The 21,335-nt window shown below is 40.1% G+C and overlaps 1 protein-coding gene across 2 annotated transcripts in view; it reads left to right on the forward strand.

Annotated features, from left to right (window-relative positions):
* The window catches only part of dlgap3 (discs, large (Drosophila) homolog-associated protein 3), a 137,215-nt gene that overhangs the window by 74,898 nt on the left and 40,982 nt on the right, over positions 1–21,335 (forward strand). For both annotated transcript variants that reach the window (XM_042506686.2, XM_088090574.1), the window contains one exon: positions 237–311. The gene's annotated coding sequence lies outside the window, so the exon portion shown is untranslated. The remainder of the gene's footprint in view (positions 1–236; positions 312–21,335) is intronic.

A 21,335-nucleotide genomic window follows, 5' to 3' on the forward strand; every position in this document is an offset into this window, starting at 1 on the left:
AACGGGCTCAGCCGCACATTTTCCACTACATTGCATCTTCAGGCACCGCCGGGGACTATTTTACAGGTCGGAGCTTACGGGGAGGGGAGCTTTCCCCAGGACGGAGGGAGGGATATTGTAGAGGAATGAAAGAGAGACAGAACTTAATGCTTCCTGCCAGGTATATAGTGTTGCAGAAAAATGAGCTTTTTTGCAGTTTCCCTGATGTTTCTCTTGTTGTCTCTTTCTCTCTGCAGAGTGACTGAGAGCGACTTATTTTGCCGGCTGTTTCCACCTGACGACATGGAGCACCGTTTCCTGATGAGACTGTGGTAAGCAGAGAGAGCATGTGCACACACGTTATTCCTGCAGCTGCTCGTCACCTGTACCCTCACACATAAAAATCCCACTTCTTTCTTGTACGTCCTTGAAATCCATCCCCTGGAGGAGTGCGTGAGGGTTCCCAGTGGAACCTCTCAAGGATTAACCCACGTCAGTGAAGCAGCTCTAAGCGGGTGCGGATCAGAAACGTGCCACTCACTCTGTTCTCTCTCCTCAGTCTCCAGTGTCTTGTGTTTGATCTCATGTGTGAAACAGTATTGATTGAGGTACTGGCTGTTGATGTTTTGCTCTAGAAACTCCACATTCGCTGTCAAACACTACGGTGTGAGTTACCACACGGTCGGGAATGTGGCTTGCTTGTTTCATATGAATGTTGATGTTGACCTCAGATTTTGGGAAATGACCGATGGAGAGACTGATACAGAAAGAGAGAAAGATGGCAGACGAGTGCTGGCTGGCACAGTAGTAACGTCAAAAAATAGCATGCAGGGCCGACCGATTGTGCTGGCCCGAGGTTGTACTTCTATTCTTAGCCTCAGTCTCCTCCTTTCTTCACTCACTTCTCCCTCTCCCCTCCCTCCTTTCTCCAGAGTCTTTTGTTACTGCTGTGACGCCAGCGCTTCTCAGTCCATCTGGTGTCTGGAAGCACTCTGGATCTATCTCCTCTCCCTCTCTAATTGGCTAAAACTACTTAACTGTCTTCCATTCATCTACCTCCCATCCATTTGTCATTTTGTTTATTTATCCTCCCTATTTATCTATTTATCTATCACCATCTCTGCTGATACAGTCATGCATCCCTCTTTTTTTGTCTAGAGTTGGCTTAACCAGAAAAATATGGAGCGCTGAAGCTTCCACTTATTTATAACTGAAGAGAGGACCACTTAGAGACAAAGTACCCTGTGTGTGTGTGTGTGTGTGTGTGTGTGTGTGTGTGTGTGTGTGTGTGTGTGTGTGTGTGTGTGTGTGTGTGCGTGCGTGCGTGCGCATTTTCTCTGATGTGATGGCAGGGCAGGATTGGTTTTGATGTTCTTTACAAGTGAAATAACAGAATCATCAAAAAATAAGAACCGGAAATCTTCTGTTCTCAACCTCAATACAGCTTTGCACGGTTGCCACGGTGATGTGACATGCCTGTCGTTGCTGTCAGGGCGCGTGCTGTGCAATTTACTTCTGACAGGTGTGTGTGTGTGTGTGTTATGAAAGCAGTGACACATTATGAGGTGTCTTGATATAAAGAAATAATGGACTATATAGGTGATGAGTGAAACAAGTTTCAATATGGAGACATTTCATCCTACTTATACCATAGCCACTCACTATAGATTGTATTCAGTTGAATTCACAATGTAATTAGGTTTAATTGGTGAAGCATAACTTACATTTTACAAGTTCCTTGCAATTTAATAGCCTGTAACTTATGAATTACGGAAAGATAAAACTGCAGGGTGGTGAGTTGATTAATGGAAGGGAAAAAGCAGCAAAACTTTTCCAATAATGTTTTTTTTTTGTGAAATTCTGAATCATTTTAAATGAAATGAAATTATGTTTTGAGGGGAAAATGCTCTTTGGTAGAACTGCTGATTGTCATTCCCTGTAACTGATGTTTATTGTAGTTTGTTTCAGCGTGTTAGATTTAACATCATTTTTCAGTGCAGTGAAGTCTTTAAAAGGCTTTAAATTGATGTCATGTGAGCTGTATTTTGCAGAGATGAGTCACCTTTCTCAATTTTTTCCCCTTCACTCCAGTTCCACTTCTGAATGGGTGCTTGTGTGGGTGTGCATACATTATTGCTTGCCTGTGTGTATCTGTACTTACTTGCTTGCTTGTGTGTATGGCTCTATGGCACTGTGCCAGTCATTGTGCACAAGAAAACAGTAACTGGTCAGACAGTTGGTTTGGTCTTTTTTCAGGCTTTTTAATGCAACAATATATTCATATTGAATAGTTCATTATTATGTTAGTTCACATAAGACTACCATTAAATGCTAATTTACTGTATATTTTAATGATTAAACTTAACTTGATTCAGTCTGTGTGAATTAATTGTTATTGATTCACACTTACAAGTTCAGTCACTTGCAGCCAATTATTTATAAGACTAGCAAATCATGCTAAAGTTCACATCACACCTTTCATGATGCCTCGCCCTTCTGTATAAAAGATACGATCCCAGAATAGGGGGGACAGAGTTGACTCGCCTGTAGGCTGGAATCAGAGGTAGTAACGCCGCCGATGCGGTGTCTGTATGAAAGCGACAGCTGGCAGGACAAGTGTGATGTTTTGACGACATGCTATGAGTGAGTATTTAAAAGCAGCTTGCAGAAGCCAGCGGCTAACTAAAGAAGAAGAACAGCATCTTGTGAGGTTCAGAAGGTCCCTACCCTCTGATCAGAGACAAGATCAACTGCTATTTAAAAGAGACGATAAATGATTGTTATTCAGCATAAGCCATTGTTTTTGTTAAGGAAGCACTGCTGTTAAGTATGTTATATGTCATTCTATAGACTGACACTGTTGTTTCTTTGATCCTGGCATGCTGTCTAAAATCACACACTGGAGTGGCGTGATGCTGTTGCTGTTTGGTTCTGTGTAAAAATACAAAGGCGGTATAAAGAAGGGACTTTGTAGCGGCCCCCTAGTGCAGTTGCATGGTAAAAAGGACTACAGTTACACAATTTAAATCCAGTCTATTGGATCCCCAGCATAGGTTGTACTTAGACTATATTATCAGAAACTGAGCCAATTCTTTCGGACATTACATTTTACCTAGTTGGACTTCAGGGATAGAGGCTCATCCAGGACATGCGCAAGGGACTCAGTGGACCCACCATGCTGCTGGGTGTGTTCTGTGCCCTGTGTCCTTGCTTTCAGCATATGGTTTCTGAGAGAGTAAACCCTCAAACAGCAGATTTTTGTGGCAGTGAAGGACAGCATCTCATTAGGAAGCACATCAGGATGTGTGTAGTATGGTTGTGTATCTGTGAAGAAGAAGCAGGCTGTAGCGAGCCTGCAGGAGAACAGGTTATCAATTGTGCTTCTTGATTATCTGCAGTGCAGCTTATCAGGAGCAGATAAGAGAATTAGCCTGCGAATCATTTTCTCTATAGCATGCCTGCATGCTAACCCTGTTCTCAGCAACTTAATATGAGAATCATATTATTTGATGTACTTTTTATATTGCACTCACTGGTAGAAAATAAACTTTGCTTTTGCTATTATTCCTGTAGGATTTTGTAAATTTCCAAATCAAAAATGTATTTACTCTCCTGCTTCCCCTTCTCTGAGCTGCACAGATAGATGGCCATCAAAATAGACACAATAAAAGGGAGATAACAAAAATCATTTCAGAAATGTGTTCGTTAGTTTAACCCATGGGGCTCCTACATGTCTTTTTAAATCTAATTGTGTTGTTGTCCAGTTCAGAGAAAAGGCAACAACTTAAACTCAGCGGACGGCTAAATTCAGAGTCGGAAAAAATGTTGAACAAAATGAATCCTATAAATGATTAAAATGATAAATGGAATTGTTCCAAAATGTTCTCACTCATCAGACTTTCAGTGAAAAGATGGAATGAGTTATTTTGTGTGGGAAATTAGCATTTAGCAAATATTATTAGTTTGAAAATGACTGTGTTGTTATATTCTTTCTGTCTGTTTCTCTGCATCTCTATCTCTCTAACTGTCCATCCATCTTTCCCTTGTCCTCCTCTCTCGGTGTCACTCATTTTCTCTCTCACTCTTTCTCTCTTCTTCACTCACTCCAGATGATTTATGGATATCTTTTATCAATGTTGAAAGCAGGGCTCATCTGTTCTGAACTACTCAAGTCCCGTATCATATGTGAAAAAAAGGCAGACTGAAGTACAGGGATTTCAGCCTCTGTAGGTGTGTGTGTGTGTGTGTGTGTGTGTGTGTGTGTGTGTGTGTGTGTGTGTATGTGAGTGTGAGAGAGACAAAGGAAGAGAGAGAGGTGAGGGGGGAATGGGAGGTAGAGGGAGGCAGTGACTGCTTTAGCCTTCATATGATTTAATCAAAGCCATCCATCACAGCTGGATAATTAGACAGCAGCGTGGATCGCATGACCAGTGCCCATCGGTTAGAACACACACACACACACGTATATTCATTCACACCCATCCAGATCTCTCTTTCTCCACAAATAAGCCAGCGCCAGAAAGCGGCAAAGGAGGGTCCCAACACAGACTGAGGTCCAAAACTGTCTCACTCTATGCACTCAGGACGATCCCAGCTAAGACACGTTGGCACAAATTTCAGGCATAATCAGCCAGCGATAGTGTTGGGGGCAGTTTTTGCCAGTCAGTTAAAGTTTGGGGTTGTCGGTGCTTGATAGCCAATTAAATGTGTAAAATTAGTGCTGGCAGTTGGACAGCTCTGTTTAAAGCCAGATAATGACCAGAAACCAGAGGCTCTCTGCAGAAAATGTCAACAAAAAGGCATTCAGGTTTAAGTGATGTCTTAAAATTAGTCATAAAATAAGTGAAAAAAAGGATGGAATAACATTCCTCTTTTTTGGCTGTCAGTTGGTTTTCAGTTGGCTTGTGTACCACTTTGGTTAAATATCTCAAAAGGCATTTGAATGGATGAAATTTGGTACATATTGCCCAGATATATATTGAATAAATATCTCAACATCTACAAGATAAATTGGCGCAAAATTTGGAAAAGACATTTCTGGTTCCCAGAGGATGTATCCTAATGACTTTGGTGATCCCCTGACTTTTCATCTAATACCATGAAGTTCATATTTTTAGCTTTCAGTGAAATGTCTTAGAAACTATTGGCTCAATTGCCATGGAGACAAGGAGTGTGCCGTATCATATTTTCCTCGATAATACTGGTTTAATTTTTAATATAATAAGAAAGTATCATTTTGTGATAATGGCAATATTTTGTCTTGTTGACACAATGGTATCATACTGTTACATACGGCAACAACAAGCATGGCTGAAAGCAAAATTGCTACCAGCCAAGAGCAACTTCAACACTGTGGAATCAGTGGTTTGGGCATCCTTAATGTTTTATGTACAGCCCCGGAGTCTCTTCGTGACTTACTGCTCAGCAAAACTGTCAGCAGCTTCGAGCAGCACAGTGCCTCCCTCTTCTTTGTCACCATGTGCAGACTTGAATCTCTGTCATCAGGTCATTTTGTCATAAAGCTGTGCTAATGTCAACCTACACAACACTTGTAGCATGAGCAAAAAAACTATATACATATGAATGTGCGATAGTCAAACAAATGCAGGTCTGTGTGTGCCACATCCCATCCATGTCCAGGTGGAGAAAACAACTCAGTCATATATATGTACAGCATATATACTATTTATAAATTGAAGGCAATGCTTTTTTTTTATTTGGCATCAAGATGTGTAATTTTTTTTCCCTCTAAAGAACTGAGAGATCATTTTTGTTTAGTTTTTACTGAACATTTGGAGGTGAACTTTAACACTTATATTTCTGCAATTGTATGCCTCTTGAAACTAATAATAAAATATTCTCAGTATTTTCATCATATTGTCAAGAATATAACGATCCAAAAAATATCCTGAAATATTGTGATATTATTTTACGGCCGTATCGGCCACCCCTAATGGTGACCTTGAGTTTTGGGGGATTGCCAGAGCACTTCGTTTTGCCACCGTTGTTGTATGGCAAGACTGACCTCATTAAATAACTGAGAAAATTGTTGTTGTGTTTTTTTACCCAAGGCTGTCCAGACATCATTATCTCATCTGGATGGGTTACTGTGGTAACAGTGTAGGCATCAGTGATTACAAAGCTATGCTGGTGATGCAGCTTTCTAATGCAGAGGCATGAGAAATCGTTTTTGCCCTTCAAACAATTGCGCTATCAAGTCATGGTGCAGGACTCCTCTGTTGCCATTTGTCCACAGACTGTTGTTCTTGATGTTTTCCTTGCAATTGCGCTGCTAGTAGCAGCATATATGCTCAGCACTTGTGTCGCTCTTGTTGTGTCATGTTTTAAGTAATGCAAAAGAGGCTTTGAAATCTGCCATAGCTCTGGAAGTAGAGCAGGTCGTCCAATAATCTGAATGTAGGTTTGATTCCCGGCTCCCTTAGTCGGCAGGTCAAAGTATCATTGAGAAGGATACTGTGCTGTCATGGTGTGGCACCTTGTACTGTAACCCTGGCCACCAGTTTATGAATGTGACATGTAGTGTTAAAGCGCTTTGAGCAGTTGGAGAAAAGTGCCATTTACTAAATCTGACATGAGCAACCAGCGAAACCAAAAATCTCTTGTATTTATATCAGTTGTTACAATATAATCTTTCATTACTGTAATGGCAAAAGATTATATTTGAATTGATAAAGTGCCATTTGACTGATATTTGGCTTGGCATCTGTAGATAAGATGAAACTGTTCAACAATTTTTTCCAGCACTGCTTGAATGTGCGCCAGGCAAACTAAGGTAAGATGCTGGTCCTGATATGTTATCATGGTCAGGCCCTTCCTCGCTGATATATGGCCTGACACATCTGCATCACAGATTCAAGTCTTTGCCAAGGCTTCCTTTATCAATCTCTGTCATGTCCTAATATTCCAAAAATGAATACACGTCTCGGTGCTAAGTGTTAACGTTAATTTATAATTTTGATGTGTCTCAGTTGATTGCCGTGAGAATTTTCCGACTGTAGTTGTATAGCAAAATTCTTTGTTTTTTACAAAAAGCCGTTCCAAACCTTCCATGCGAAGCAAATTTGCTTTGATCCTCCTGTGTGAATGCTTAATATGTAAAAGACACTCAATAATGACTCTGCCAATTACATGCACATCAGAGGATATGAATTGCAACTACAGATTAGCAGTAATCCTGCCAAGATGTAATTTTTTTATTGTGTTAGCTCGTAATCAACTAACAATGCTGCTCTTATGCTTGGAGTGATCCTGTTTTAATGGTGAGTTTGTGTTTATGTTGATTTGATGAGGGGGAGTTTGGTGGATCCATGGGCTCTGATAGGATTTAAAACAATATAGACTAATGAAAGTGTGCACATTGTAATGAATGCAAGTGCTTATACTCTAAGGGTTGGTCTTGGGCAGTAATGGCAATCTTTCTCTATCTCTGCTGACTAAGAACAGTGAGCCCATCTCGTCTTTTTTTCCCTCTTCTCTATTCCTCACACATTCTCCCATTGATCATGCGAACAAGTGACAAGAATGCAGCGTCGAGATTTTCAAGGGAAGGTGAAAACTTCCCAGCATTTTTTTCCCCTTTTTCCTCTTTCTACCTCATCACTGTTACAGCATCTCTTCTGTCTTCTCTTTCTCTGCCACCCTCCCCCCCTCCCCCACCCTCCAATAAACACCCCCCCCCCCCTCTTAAAAAAAGAAAAGAAATTCACATCCTCATTTGTCTTTATCACCTCATCAGATGCAGTCTTTCTCACTGCATTTCATTTTCAGTTTTGACGGAGTTGTCGGTGCAGGTAATAAGAAGGTTTGAGCCTAAAACAGATCAGATTTGTCACACAAAGCAGCTGGTAAAGTGAAGAAGGTGCAGTTCTGAAGCTGTAAAACTCAACAGATTCAGGCTGTGCACACAGTGTGTATTTTTCACACATGAGTGACTATGTGTGTATTGTGTCTCGGGGGAGGCGGTTGCAAATTCTAGTCACTCGCAGCATTCATGCTCCCGCAGTGACCTGCCTTGCCAGTCACAGCTGAAACAACATGTGCTTCAAGCAACAAAACACACACACGATACGCACACACAGGACACGTGCACACTGAGTAATGTGAGCATTAAGTGTTTATTCACTGATCTAAGAAGAATCGTAATATGGCCCACCTTATGTCTTTGAATTATGCATTAATGTGTACTTGCATCACTGCTTATTCACTTGTGTGTAGAAGTAAATGTTCCAACCATTGCAACCTCATTACAAAAGGAAGTCCCAACTCAAATCTTACAAGTGAAAATAAAAATGAAGAATAAAACTATTAACTAACCTTCTTGTTGACATGTATCACGTGCCATTCTTCACCTGTCTCCCTTATTTCCCGTCATCTTTTACTGTTGGCTCAACAATGCTCAAAACACACTTACCCTTTCTTTATATGCATTTCACTGTGATAAAGGCCCTGAACTTAGTATATTAAGGCTTTAGTTAATGGCCAAAACACTGTATAAACTTGGGACATTTAACAACCCTGGAAGCAATGTTGGCATTATACATAGAACCCTGTATGACACATCATAATTGTTGATGTTTTTGCTCACAGTCTGGCTCTTACACTGAAAAATACAATCATATGTGTTGCACTGGCCCTGTAAATCATGTATGAGTCACATTTTAGCTCTGGAAATGTATACATTAATAAGAGACAGGCATTACTAGCAAGATTGGTGGGAGAGACATGGTGAATGTAGCCATGTAGACACTGTAAATGGATGTACTGAGGTTAAATATGTTATGTGGTTACCATGGTGAAAGCAGCCTATAATAGACAACCTGTTGGGTGAATGCGGAGAGAAGACCTAGGTCATAGCCTTGAGCATGGTGCATATGTACAGGTGGGAATACTTAAATAAGATGTACATGTAAGAAGTACAAATTTATTGATGAAAGATATATTATGCAACATTTTTCTAATAAACAATGTATAGAATACAAAAGTACAGCAGTGCACCATCTGGTGTAGTAAACTAGGCAAATGTTGGAAAACCAGCCTGTCCCGGCTGATTTCGTCCTCTGCTCGGAGGGTAAGGAGCTCCCAAATCTAATTTTTTCCCAATTTGTGGACATTTATGGTTGCTGTTTTTCTTGTATGAGTTAGGCAAACACTGCTAGCTTTTTCTTTTTTTAATCTCCTGCAGTGGGTTGCACAGATAACATGCCTTCAGAACGTCAGGCCCCTCCCGTCAATAGGCCCATTCTGTCCGCTGTCTTTCTTACAAAAACGTCAACCTCTGCTGCCAGCTTATAGGCGAGAAACCTCTAATCCCCTATTCCCCATTGTCCCTCTAAATTGTATTTGACATACAGTAGTTGGTTGAATTTAGTGGATATAAAAATATAAAAAAACTGTTAAACTTAGTTTTTAGTTTCTTTTAGGAAGACACAAAAGAAAAAGAAGGTAAAAAGGAGGATTTGTATGTGACAGTGAAGAGGGAAAGAAAAGTGTAGGGCATACAAAATGCATCAGTGATCCGCCTGCCTCCCTGACACTTGACTTTTTCTCTTCTCTCACACTTATTTTACATTCTATCCCTTGGCATCACCGCCACATTTCTCCCCCCATATCCCCTCGTTCTCTCCATCCTCCGTTTTTTTATCTCCGTTCCCCTGACTGTGCCCTGACACTCCAAAGCTCTGCTCCCCTCATTAACTCTCTTTCATGGGGCTGCAGATGACAATAATTGGTTTGAAAACAGGAGACAATGGGATACAAGGATTATCCCCGGCTCACACCCACCACCACTGCCACTACCCTATACCCACTCCTTGAGAACATCACTGCTGTGCATCCTCCCCTTCACTTTCTGTCCTCGCCTCTCCTGCAGACGCCAGCTCCGCTTGTCCTTTCTTCTTCTTGTCCTTTGTTTCATAACTGCTAGTCGGTCTCCTCTCTTTCACCCTCATCACTTCTTAACCCCTTTCAAACTTTTTTTTTTTTTTACTCTCTTGAACTTTACAACATGCACACACACACTTTGTTATCGGCTCTCTTTTTTGGCTCCCCCCTTCTCTCTTCTTTGCTCATATTTTCTCAGAGATCCGTGAGATGAGTCCCCATAGGGATAAATCTTCTGTTCCTGCCAAGAGTGGAAGTGACATTACTGACACACACACACACACACACACACACACAAACACACGCATGCCCAGAAAGAGAGTTCTGTGAAATGATCATGACATTTGATTAAACACTGTGACTAATGTGATGTCATCTTTCCAAGGAAACCATGAACCTGTGACAAAGTGATGAGAGGAAAATGGAACAGAGAGAGGGCAAATATGGGGAGGGGTTGGGAGGTGAGATAAGAACAGAATGGGTGAGGAGTGAGAGGTGAAAATAAAAAACAAATCCAAAAGGTACACCGTCAGCCAAGTTCACCTCATGTGGAGTGGCAGAGAAATGTCAAGAGTTGACGTTCCACTCCTTCTCGCCGCTCTCCATTGCCGTGTTTTTCCCTGTCATTCGATCCCTCTGTCACCTTCTCCCCCATCTGTTTTCTCCTCATTTCCATTTGTCCTAAAGACACTCTCTCCGTTGCTCTGGCTTATCCCCCTCTCTCCGTTAGTACTCTCTCCATCTCTACCCTCTGGTGAGGGCTCTCAGGTTTCGGCTGTAACTGCTTTAACGCAAGGGGTAATGGTTCGTAATTCACTCCCAGCTCCTCTCTGCTGGTCAGGAGGCCCACTCATGTACAAGCAGAGAGAGGTAATCAGTGTGTCTGTGTGTGTGTGTGTGTGTGTGTGTGTGTGTGTGTGTGTGTGTGTGTGTGTGTGTGTGTGTGTGTGTGTGTGTGTGTGTGTGTGTGTGTCTGTGTGTCTGTGTGTCTGTGTTTCTGTGTCTATGTGTCTGTGTAAAGAGAGGGTCCTGTAGATTTTGGATCACTTTTTTAGCAATACTGCCTGTGACTGTGTGCACAGGCAGATTGTGTGTCTTTCTTTCTGATTGCATTCATTCGAATACATGCATGTGTGTGTGTTTGCATTATTTCTGTGCTAAATAAGAGCCTTTCAGCCTACCTCCTTTTGTGTGTGTGTGTGTGTGTGTGTGTGTGTGTGTGTGTGAGTTTCGAATACACAATCTGATGCTGTATTGGGATCATCTAATATGTTACGTAACACCATGTCAAAGTTAAATGCCCCTTCCATCCAGAAATAATGAGCGCACACACATAAATTCGCACTCTGATGATGCAGAAACACCCCCTTCACCCCCCTCCCACTGTGGCACCATGGTGCAAGACTCCAATACTCCACCTCCCTGGAGTATGAATAATAGAGGGATCCCATATGTGTCAGCTTGTAAAACTAGATCACCAACTGTGGGCCTGAGGAAGCTTGGTAGGCCCAGGGGTGCCCTAGGGCCTCTGGGGTGGGGATGGGGGGCATTGGTTGGGGAGTTTCAGTTGAGGCTAAGCAGGACCAGGCAGACTGTCCACCGTGCGGTGCCTCATCTCAGAGTGACAAACACACAGGGGGACTTGAGCAACCGCTTAAGCAGGCCAGTAGCATCGCAAACCACTGCCCTTTTACTCATCATGACTAGGGTAGAGTGTGACTGGATTGAGGTTTTATTACTGTCTATGTGTCCTTTTTTTGTTTTTCCTTTTTTTAAAGAATATATTTATTAATTTTAGCAAGTACAATGAAATGTGACGAACTTTAAAGACACATTTTTTAAACATTTTTTTGCCCCCCACCCACCTACCCCCCATGGTAAATAAACAAATAAGGGAACAAGTATGTGACTCAAAGTAAAATAAATGAAAATGATACAACAAAATATATATACATAAACAAAAATAAATCTTTAAAAAAAAATCAATCTTTCATTTTTAACATCGTAGGTTGGTCACTGATAAAACATGCAAAACAACTGCATTGTTAAATATTTGTGAATGCAAATATGGCAAATTTATGTTTTGAAATAAACTGACTGTGATTCAGCATGACCTCATAGATCCATTTGCATGATATCCTACAAAACTTCACACAAAAGTTCTTACGATATTCTATGAATTGCCTTCCGAAAAATTATGTTAGTCCTTACCGTAAAGTTACGTTATGACCGTAAAGTTTCGGAGGTGAGGTTCAGGCAATTAAAGTTATAGAGGTTAGATTTAGAAAAAGACACATGGTTGCGCTTCTTTAGGTTTACTGTGGTTAGGTGTAGGCAAAAGAAACAAATCAAAATTTACTCAATGTGGGTTATGTACAAGTTACTGGCTCATGATTATGTGGGATGTGTTCAAATTTGTACATTTTCCTATTAAAAGTAATGCACTCAAACAGTTTAAGAGAACAGCCTGGTGTCCTTTGTGTGTATGACGTGTTGCATACATGCTAGGCTTGGGCATTATCTATTTTTTCATACCTTCATAACTTTCTGATATATCACAGGGGTATAAGGTATATGACAATATAAGTGTGCAGCGCTACATACCACCCCAATGTACGTAGTTTGCTACATTGCGGGAGCTCTGTTAGCTTTTTCAGTTAAATAAATAAACAATAGAAACTCAAAAATTATGAAGAAAGGTATTATTGTTACAACTATTTCCCCTATTAAACAAATAAATACCACTGTACACCTTCTCAATTCAAGTTTCTCGCTTTCACCGAAATAAGACTGACGTTTACTGAATCGCCATGGTAACTCATCATTAAACACTTATCTTGTTAGTTAGTCCACTAATCCAACAATCATCATTTCTGGTTTGGTCAAAATAAACTATTAATTCACTGAGTTAGATGTGAAAATATATTGTTTCCCTGACAGACTCTTTCTGCAGTTGTGATTGTTAACAGTCCTGTAACTTTATTCCCACCACTTGCAGCTGTCATGTCTGTCAGCTCAGCTACCTGTTCTACCAGCAGGGACTGAACTGTTGTGTCATGTGACTACAGACAATGAGTTTAATGAAGAGAGAAGTGTCTTTTTAGTGGCAGTATTGAAAATCAATTTAGTTTTACTGATTAAGACTAATGCACAACCATTTCTCTCTGGAATTTAACTCAATTTGTAAAGAAAGTTAATATTTTTCAATATTTTTTATACAGCTATTTGGTTTATGGGCCAACAACTTCACTGTTTTAAGTGAAGTTGTAGGCCTTACGTTTTATTTTATTTTCATTTTTTATTTAAATCCATCTGTTAACAAAAACATGACTAGATTTGAATTCTAATGTTTCATAGATTCATAATAATTAGCTGCAAGATAAACATTTTTAATATAATTACCTTAAATGTTAATAATATGTCATTGTTGTATTCACAGCACTGGCCCAAACACCCAAAGTGTGTCAGTACACAGCAATAACACGGATACTGCTGAGTTACGGTAGCTTTCTACCCAAACAAAGTTATCCTTGTCAACCATTGTAATCTCAGAACACTTTGGATACCAGATGGAGTCTGCTCTACATATTATTTCTTTCACCATGGTTGAATATTCTAAAGAACTGAAGTCCACAGGGACCAATTTGTGCTACTTTGGCTATTTCTGTAATTCAGTCATTACATTTCAACCTGCAGATGTCAGACAGGCTGTCTGCCAGTGAAAGTTCGATGTCACTCTGTCCAAATGATTTTCCGATATACTCAGAAAGTGACTGGTACTGTCACTCTGTTTTTAAATAAACGTGCCCTCTTCACTCTGAATACTTAATACTACTTTGTCTGCACATATTGGTCAAATTTAAAATTCAGCATATTGAGAATACAATTAAGTTTTTGCTCTATTTTTTTGTACTAGTAAGGTCAAACAGTACGCTTATTTCTGAAAAATGTTTTTTAACTACTTTAGAACATAAAATGGATCGAATGGAAAGGTTTTTTAGTTGGAAAAACACATTTAATTGTGAGCTGACAAATAAATATAAAAAGGGTTCTTTTTCAAAACTGCATCAACAAAAAGTCCAACAATAAAGCAAGGGCAGTTTTCTGGGCTTTTTAAACAAATAGTTCAACATTTTAATGAATGCACTTATTCGCTTTCTTGCAGAGAATTAGATGAGACGGTTGAGACCACTCTCATATTTGTGTGTTAAATTATAAAACTAGAGCCAGCAGCCAAGTAGCTTAGCATAAACACTGGAAATGATGAAAAAGCTAGCTAGACTCTGTCCAAAGGTCATTTTTACATTTTGGTTCTTGTATGTTAGTGGCACCCACACACACACACTTGGTGAAAATAATTGGAGACTGACGTTACTGGTTTTGAGAGAGTGTGGCATGCTCATCTTTTTAAGCTAGAGAAAATGTGGTATTTTATTAATCTATTTTAGGTGAAATTTTGGAGAGGGAACAACCCAAAACGGCATGACAATTTTAATGAATGCTTTGTTTCTTACAATCAATGTATCCTTAAAATAAAACTTTATATTTGTCTTGTTAAGGATAAGGACAGAGAACTAAAGCATAAGTAATACATGTATATATTGGTATGTGGTTCCTTATCTCTTATATTGATGTTGTTTTCAACTAGTCTATATGCTTTGAAAGCATAATGGAATTCCTGAAATTCAGTTATTCAAGATTTTCAGGGGCACCATCCAGACCCCCCTAGGAAAAATTTCTGCAAGCACCACTGGAATGAACCGAAAGACAATTTTTCAGACAGCCCGGTCCTGAAAGTAAACGTTCAGGAATGTAAATGGGCACATTTTTGCAAAAGCACCACTAGAAGAGCCAGATCACAGGACCGTGACCAATCATACAGTGCACCAATACCTCCCACCTCACTGGTCCATTCAGCTACTCCACTGCACTTTTGATTTACGCCCCCAGATTTGTTTTCTTCCCAATAGATACTGAACTTATCTGGCTCTGACATGGGTGTGTTGTCGCTGTCACGGTGTTGGTCCTTCCCCCTGTTGGCAGAGAGCTGGAGAGTTGCGTTGTTTGTCGAGATGTGCTCGGCAATTCAATTTCACAGCTCTGTCTCAGTTGAGAGGTGGAGGAACATAAGGAGAGAAGGGACAGTAATTGAAAGGCAGTGGAGCTCATCCTGTGTCCTCTTTTACTTTTATTTCTTTTGTCTACATCTCTCTTAAATGTGAGGGGGCATTTGTGTTGCCCCCTTTTAATGTCATTGTGTCATTATTGCAGCAGCAATGGTCATTTTTGGATGCTCCATCCACTTAATAATTTATTATGAACACAGCTGACATGGTGCTCTCCCTGCCTTTGTCCCTGCTTTTGTAGGCGGCAGAAAGCTGTTCCAGATTTGTCCCAAAAAATGTGTTTTGATCTCTACCTTGCTTTGAATCAAAGCCTCTTTCTTTAATCAATAATTGAGTTACCTGTGCTACAGCAGAAATAATCATTGTAGCCACATGAAAGAATTTAAATTTGCATGGAAGAGTACATTGTTATACTAGTGATCCTTCACTCTTTCATTTACATTTGGGAACACATCTTTTATTAAAGTTTAAAACAGGGGTGCTAAAACTGAGTTGTTCAATCAGCGATTAAATCAAAAATAAACTTTATTTATGCAGTATTCGGGATGACGTTGTGAAGCGCTGAGAGTATGTAATTATGCGATAAAAGATGAGATGAGTTTGTCCTTAAAGTCACTCTCAGTGACACAAATTCAGTTTATATATTATAACCCATTAAATAACAAGCTTGCTTCTGCTTTTGCACATTTATTTCAGCCACCAAAAGCATTGAAATAACATCAGAAATGAAAGGTAATTGCACATTTGATGTCCTTTTTAAAACAGTTTTTTGAGTGATCTGGACATGGGCTCTCCTCAGTGTGTCACTGCCGTGTGAATCAAGAAGGACTTTTAGTAGAAACTAACTAGGTCTGAATGAATGTTTTGGCTATGATTTTGGCGAGAGAGGGAGAGTCACCCTGCATAATACAGAGTGGATGGGAGATTATGCACCATCTGTGTCCATATCCCAGTGGTCCTGTCAGAATTGATCCACAACCCTTGACCTTTTCAGATACTCGGGGTGTTTTCCACCCACTCTGCTGTGTGCAATGTGTTAGTGTGCAGGCATGTGTGTGTTTGTATTTCTGTGTGGTTTGAGCATGAGTCAGCCTGCTGCTCGCTAACCTTTCCGCTGGATTACAAAGTGCAGGTCAGACACACACGAGAACTTTTTCTATCTTTATTTTGTTGTCGCTCAAATGAAAGGTCAAACATTTCTGCAACAATGCGGGATATTACTGACACTAAATACATCATGTAAATAGGTAATATGAAGTCTATGTAACTTTTAGGAAATATGAGTATTTGCGCCTTGCAGAGAGTTACATGAGAAGACCGATACCACTTTCATATCTGTATGCAAAATATGAATCAAAATCCAGCAGGTGGTTGTCTTAACAATTACACCGAATAATGACTAAATGCTGGAAGAATGGAGAAACTGCTAGCCTGTCGTCTCTGTGAGGCTGCCAGACAGAATTCATTAAGTCCCTGAATGGGGCCCAGGAAAAGCATGCAACACCCTGTAAAATCTCAACCTGTCATTTTTACATTTTAGTTTTTATACAGATTGAAACAGCCAAGATAGAGCATCTAAATTAGAGAGCTTTACTAAGAGAGCTTTAGTACAGAGCCAGGCTAGCTAACCATACGAGGACCTTTGGGAAATCTGCTTATTTGCTTTGCTGAGGGATAGATGAGAAGATTAACACCACTCTCATATCTGTACAGTAAATATGAGATAGCAGCCCGTTGCTCGGGCCGCTCATAATTCCGCAGCCTCAGTAGTCTGAAAAATGTCCCATTTGACCAAATTGATTCACGCTGGCCCAAACAGAAGCTTCAGGCTAATTATTATGCAGAATTTTGTCACAGACCTCCCTGCCCTACTCTCCTTCTGACTGGCTGGTACTCGTTGCTGTTGATGGTTTGGTTGGTTAGGTTTAGGCATGAGGAATGACATTTGTAATTGCAGTGGTAAACTTTTTCTATCATGGCCCCCCTCAGAAACGAAAAAAAAGTTAATGCCATTGTACTATTATATTATACTGTGACTTAACCAGTCACAGCTCAGCCCAGAGCACAGAGTGTTGATTCGCTACTGTCCAGTGAAAGCACTACAGCGTTTCTAGCACCACCTCTTAGTTCCATATCAGTGTGCTAGGTACACCAAGCAGATGGCTGACAAAAAATGGGCATGGTTCCAATGGTACTAAAGGTACCATCGGCAACATTTTACAATAGAAACACAAAAAAATGCATACCGAACTGAACTGATCTGACCTGCTGATGAAAACTCGCCATCTGTTTCTGCGTGAAAAAATAATAAATAATAAAATGTCACAAAAAGCATTATTGAGACAGAACTGTGGGATTTAGCCTCCTGCTTTTGACTCCTAGTAAATATGGAAAGTATATAGACAGTCCAGACAAAGGTCTGGAGGAATAAACTAAATATTTTGTGTTTATGAAGAGACACCTGCTAATGGTGAGAATAAAGGCTGATAACTGAGATGTTGTTATGCATGATTAATGATTGATATTATCAAGAATGTCATTATCGCTCTTATACCCTGAAATATGGTGATATTATTTAATGGTCATATCATCCACCCCAACTGGACAAGCAGCCTGCTGGTAACTGAACTTCATTTTTCCATTTCTTGGCTGATCAGCATTGGGTTCCATTTGCAAATCTTAACGAGAATATTGCACAAAATACTCTAAACTCTAAAAGACAAGCTTGTTTTTTGTAAATTAATCTCTAAACTGCCACCACATAAGCTAAACTAAGCTGACCTGCTTCCCTTTTCTTATCTAGTGTACAGACATTTGAGGGGTATTGATCCTCTTAACTTTTTTAGGAAAATTTTAAAAAAGTTTTTCATTTTTATGAAATTAATTCAGGGATCCATTGTGTTCAGAGCTCTTTTGCTGTCTTTGATCGCTATGATTCCAAGACTCCATAAAGGTGTTGTGCAAAGTCTTTGTGTAAGCTGTGAATCACTGACCATTTTGACAAAGCAATGGGGAAAAACTCATGCTGTGTGTTCTGTTGCTTTGAAAAGAAACATGTGTATCTTAGTCTATTCAAAGAGAATATTGCCTTAATGGTACAGTACAGAACAGTACATGGTGGAAGAATATGGCAGAGTGATGGCTGCTGTGAATGCATGGCTTTGATTTGAGATTTGAGCCCGCAGAACATCAACACAGCATGTGCTATTCTCCTCCTATTCCTACCTCTGCTGGTGCACACCATCAGCTTTCCTCTATACAGTGCCATCATATCTTATATAAGCTGATAGAGGTGTTGTGGTCTTACCTATTCACTCCACGAAGTCATCATGATGACAAACATGGTTACTAATCATGTTCTTTGTGAAGTTCTGCTTCATTTCCATGAGACAGGTGTTGCAGATTATATTGTCGTCATCAAGTTTGTTTGTCGCATTAGTGTTACATAATCTAAAGTGGGTCCAACTTTTGATTAAAAATATGCCTCTCTGTCTGTCTTCAACACTTTACCCAGCAGTCTATTGTGCTATTTTTTTTATTCTTCATACTAACTTGCTCTCTTTCGAAAATAATGGCAAGGAGTCATGAGGAAGTGACTCTAAGCCAAAATGATGGTGGGATAATTTAGAGCATTATCAATACTTGGCACAAGTGTATCAGTAGCATAGTACAAGAGGTGATATATGTCAAGCTACTGTGGTGAAGAAGTGTCTTTTCCACAATGGATTTCTTGGTGGAGTTGGCCAAATGATGAGCCCAAGATTAGTGTTTGGCCGGTGTGAAAGTTTTCAAACCAGTTTGATCCTGATTAAGTAAAAACGCTGGACTGGATCACATTTACTGAATTTTACCAGGTGTCCCATATGATTCAGTAGTCAATAATGCTACTGTGTGCCAACAGAAAGTGACTGTCACATAGCATTGCAACAACACTGGAGCTCTCTGGCCGCACTGAATCCGTGAAATATTCATTCTGTCACTTAATGTAAATAAACCACATAGCTATCAGTTGTGCGCTCGAGAACAAACTGGAGATACAACCATTTAAAAGATGAATGAGAAGCCTGTTTGCTATCTTCCTATGTTTATAATGCTTACTAATGTGATATTTACTGAAGATTACTAATATAGCTAGCAGCAAGTAACATAAGCTTAGCTTGTTTTAGCGATGGTCATTTACCAAAGCAGAGAATATCAGCTTCCTGATGATCTCAGCTGCTGCTGCCAGCTGACACTGTGTTTAGGTTTTGAAGTGAAAAAAGTAGGTTTCGTATAAATAATTCCTCATTTCAACTTCATGAATCAGCCAGTCCTCTTCCACTGCTGTGCTTTTAAAGCGAGCATTAGATATGAATAGAAACACAGCATCTGACACAAGTTCATCTCACAACAGCACTTGCAGCCAGTAAGGACAGTTCTTTCATATGCTTCAAATCCAAAAAGTTGTCATATTGGTGCAGTTTTAGTCTTTTTAATCGAAAAACTCTGGCATGTCTTCAACTTCAAATGTCATCAACCCATACAGTGAACAAACTAGGTGCGTTGCCCCCATCCATCTTGCCAACAAGACCACCTTAACTCAGCAGTAAAGTGCACATAAACTGTATGACACCACAAACATGATATTATATTAATTACTGTGTCATATTCTTTATTATGAAGGCAATTTTAGTTGGAGTTAGCACTGTGACTTAGGCTACTTTTAAAGTTGCCCGAAAGTGACGGAATGACAAATGCCATTTCAGCCAATTTGCATGAATCAAACTGGTTTAAGATTGTACACCAGACCAGACCGGCAAAACTGGATATCGACCCAGCTCTACCCAAGATGAAGTTCTTGCTTTTTGACTCTAAGAATCTGAAACCGAAATCAAACCAAAATAAATCATGTAAAACAAATATACTTATATACTCCCTCCATTAATCCACACTTCAGTGTTTTAAGGTGGAATACCACTCCATTTTCAGCCTCATGTTCCGCCTGTAGATCAGGACAAGCCGATCAGAAGCAAGCCTCTCTCTCAGAGCAAGCAGTTTCAGTCTAGAGCACTTGACCATGAGTGGAAGACTGTCAACTGAATAAAGCACTGACCTTTAGATTCTACGTTTTGCTTTTTATTAAATCTATTAGCTTAAGGAAAATGGACCTCTGGATCAAGAAATTACTGCATACCCTTTTACCACTATCTAGTTCTCTGCATTCATGTGAAATAGTGGGGAAAGGGCAAAAGAAATATCTGAATACTGGTAAGAGTAGTATGTTCAGGGCACAGCAGCAGAGGAATTAATACACCACAAAAATATATTATACTTGATATTTTCCATTTGTATTTTTTTTGGTGCTGTGAAATAGATGTCCTTTGTTGAAGTGGGCGCAGCCTTAATATAAGCACAGTCGAATGCCTCTATAGAAGCAAATCGGCTGCGTGTTGAGCTTGAACTAAATGACTATCTTACTGTAATTCTCGCCAGGGTTGGGATGCTTGAATACAAAGTACGACATGAAAGACCGGGAGCCTCCTCTCTCACACAGCACACATCAAAGAGCAGACAGGCGAACGACACCAAGCTTCCCTCTGATCCTCAAGCAGTCAAGAATGGGAACGAGTGGTTGACAGTGCTCCTTAAATCGCTCCGTCTCCCCACCCGAGCGACTCTCCCGCCTCTTCTCACCCACTCTGACTCCCCCCTCTCACTCTCATTCTCAGCTTTTGTGATTTTATCTTTCGTTTGATTGACTCCAGATTTTTTTTCCCTCCTCGTCACAGTTGGCTGAGAAGTTAAGGCTGTTAGGGGTTAATATCGATGTGATGAGTCCAAATAGTTTCGCTTCCATGGTGCCCTTCAAACTTAGTGAGGTCGCATCACAGATGCATCTACACATCGAACAGTATATTGAGGGGAAAAAAACACTCTACTTGGAGTCAAAGCTACTCTTTATATTTGTGTGTCTGTGTGTGTGTGTGTGTGTGTGTGTGTGTGTGTGTGTGGTGTGTGTGTCTGTGTGTGTGTGTGTATTTGTGAGAAGTCTAGGTAGCGCTTATGTGTTGTAGATTCCGCTCTGATTGTGATTAATTAGATGATGAGAAGTGTGCACTGACAAGCCGCTTATTCTGATTAGAGAGATCAACTTCCTGTGAAAGGCAGAACTAATGAGGCTCGTGAACCTCGACACCAAACTTTCTTAACACATCTGCACCTTGTCTGCACTCACACTTTCTTCCCTCAGCTTGAGTTTTCTGTCACTCTCTCAGTTGACAATCTCTACTACATTTAAATCCGTCCCACAATCTAATCTAAATTGAATCCTTGGCCAACAGAACAACATTT

Source organism: Plectropomus leopardus, chromosome 17 (assembly GCF_026936395.1).
Source record: "Plectropomus leopardus strain MGB_pleo_1.0 chromosome 17, ASM2693639v1, whole genome shotgun sequence".
NCBI classification, from domain to species: domain Eukaryota; kingdom Metazoa; phylum Chordata; class Actinopteri; order Perciformes; family Serranidae; genus Plectropomus; species Plectropomus leopardus.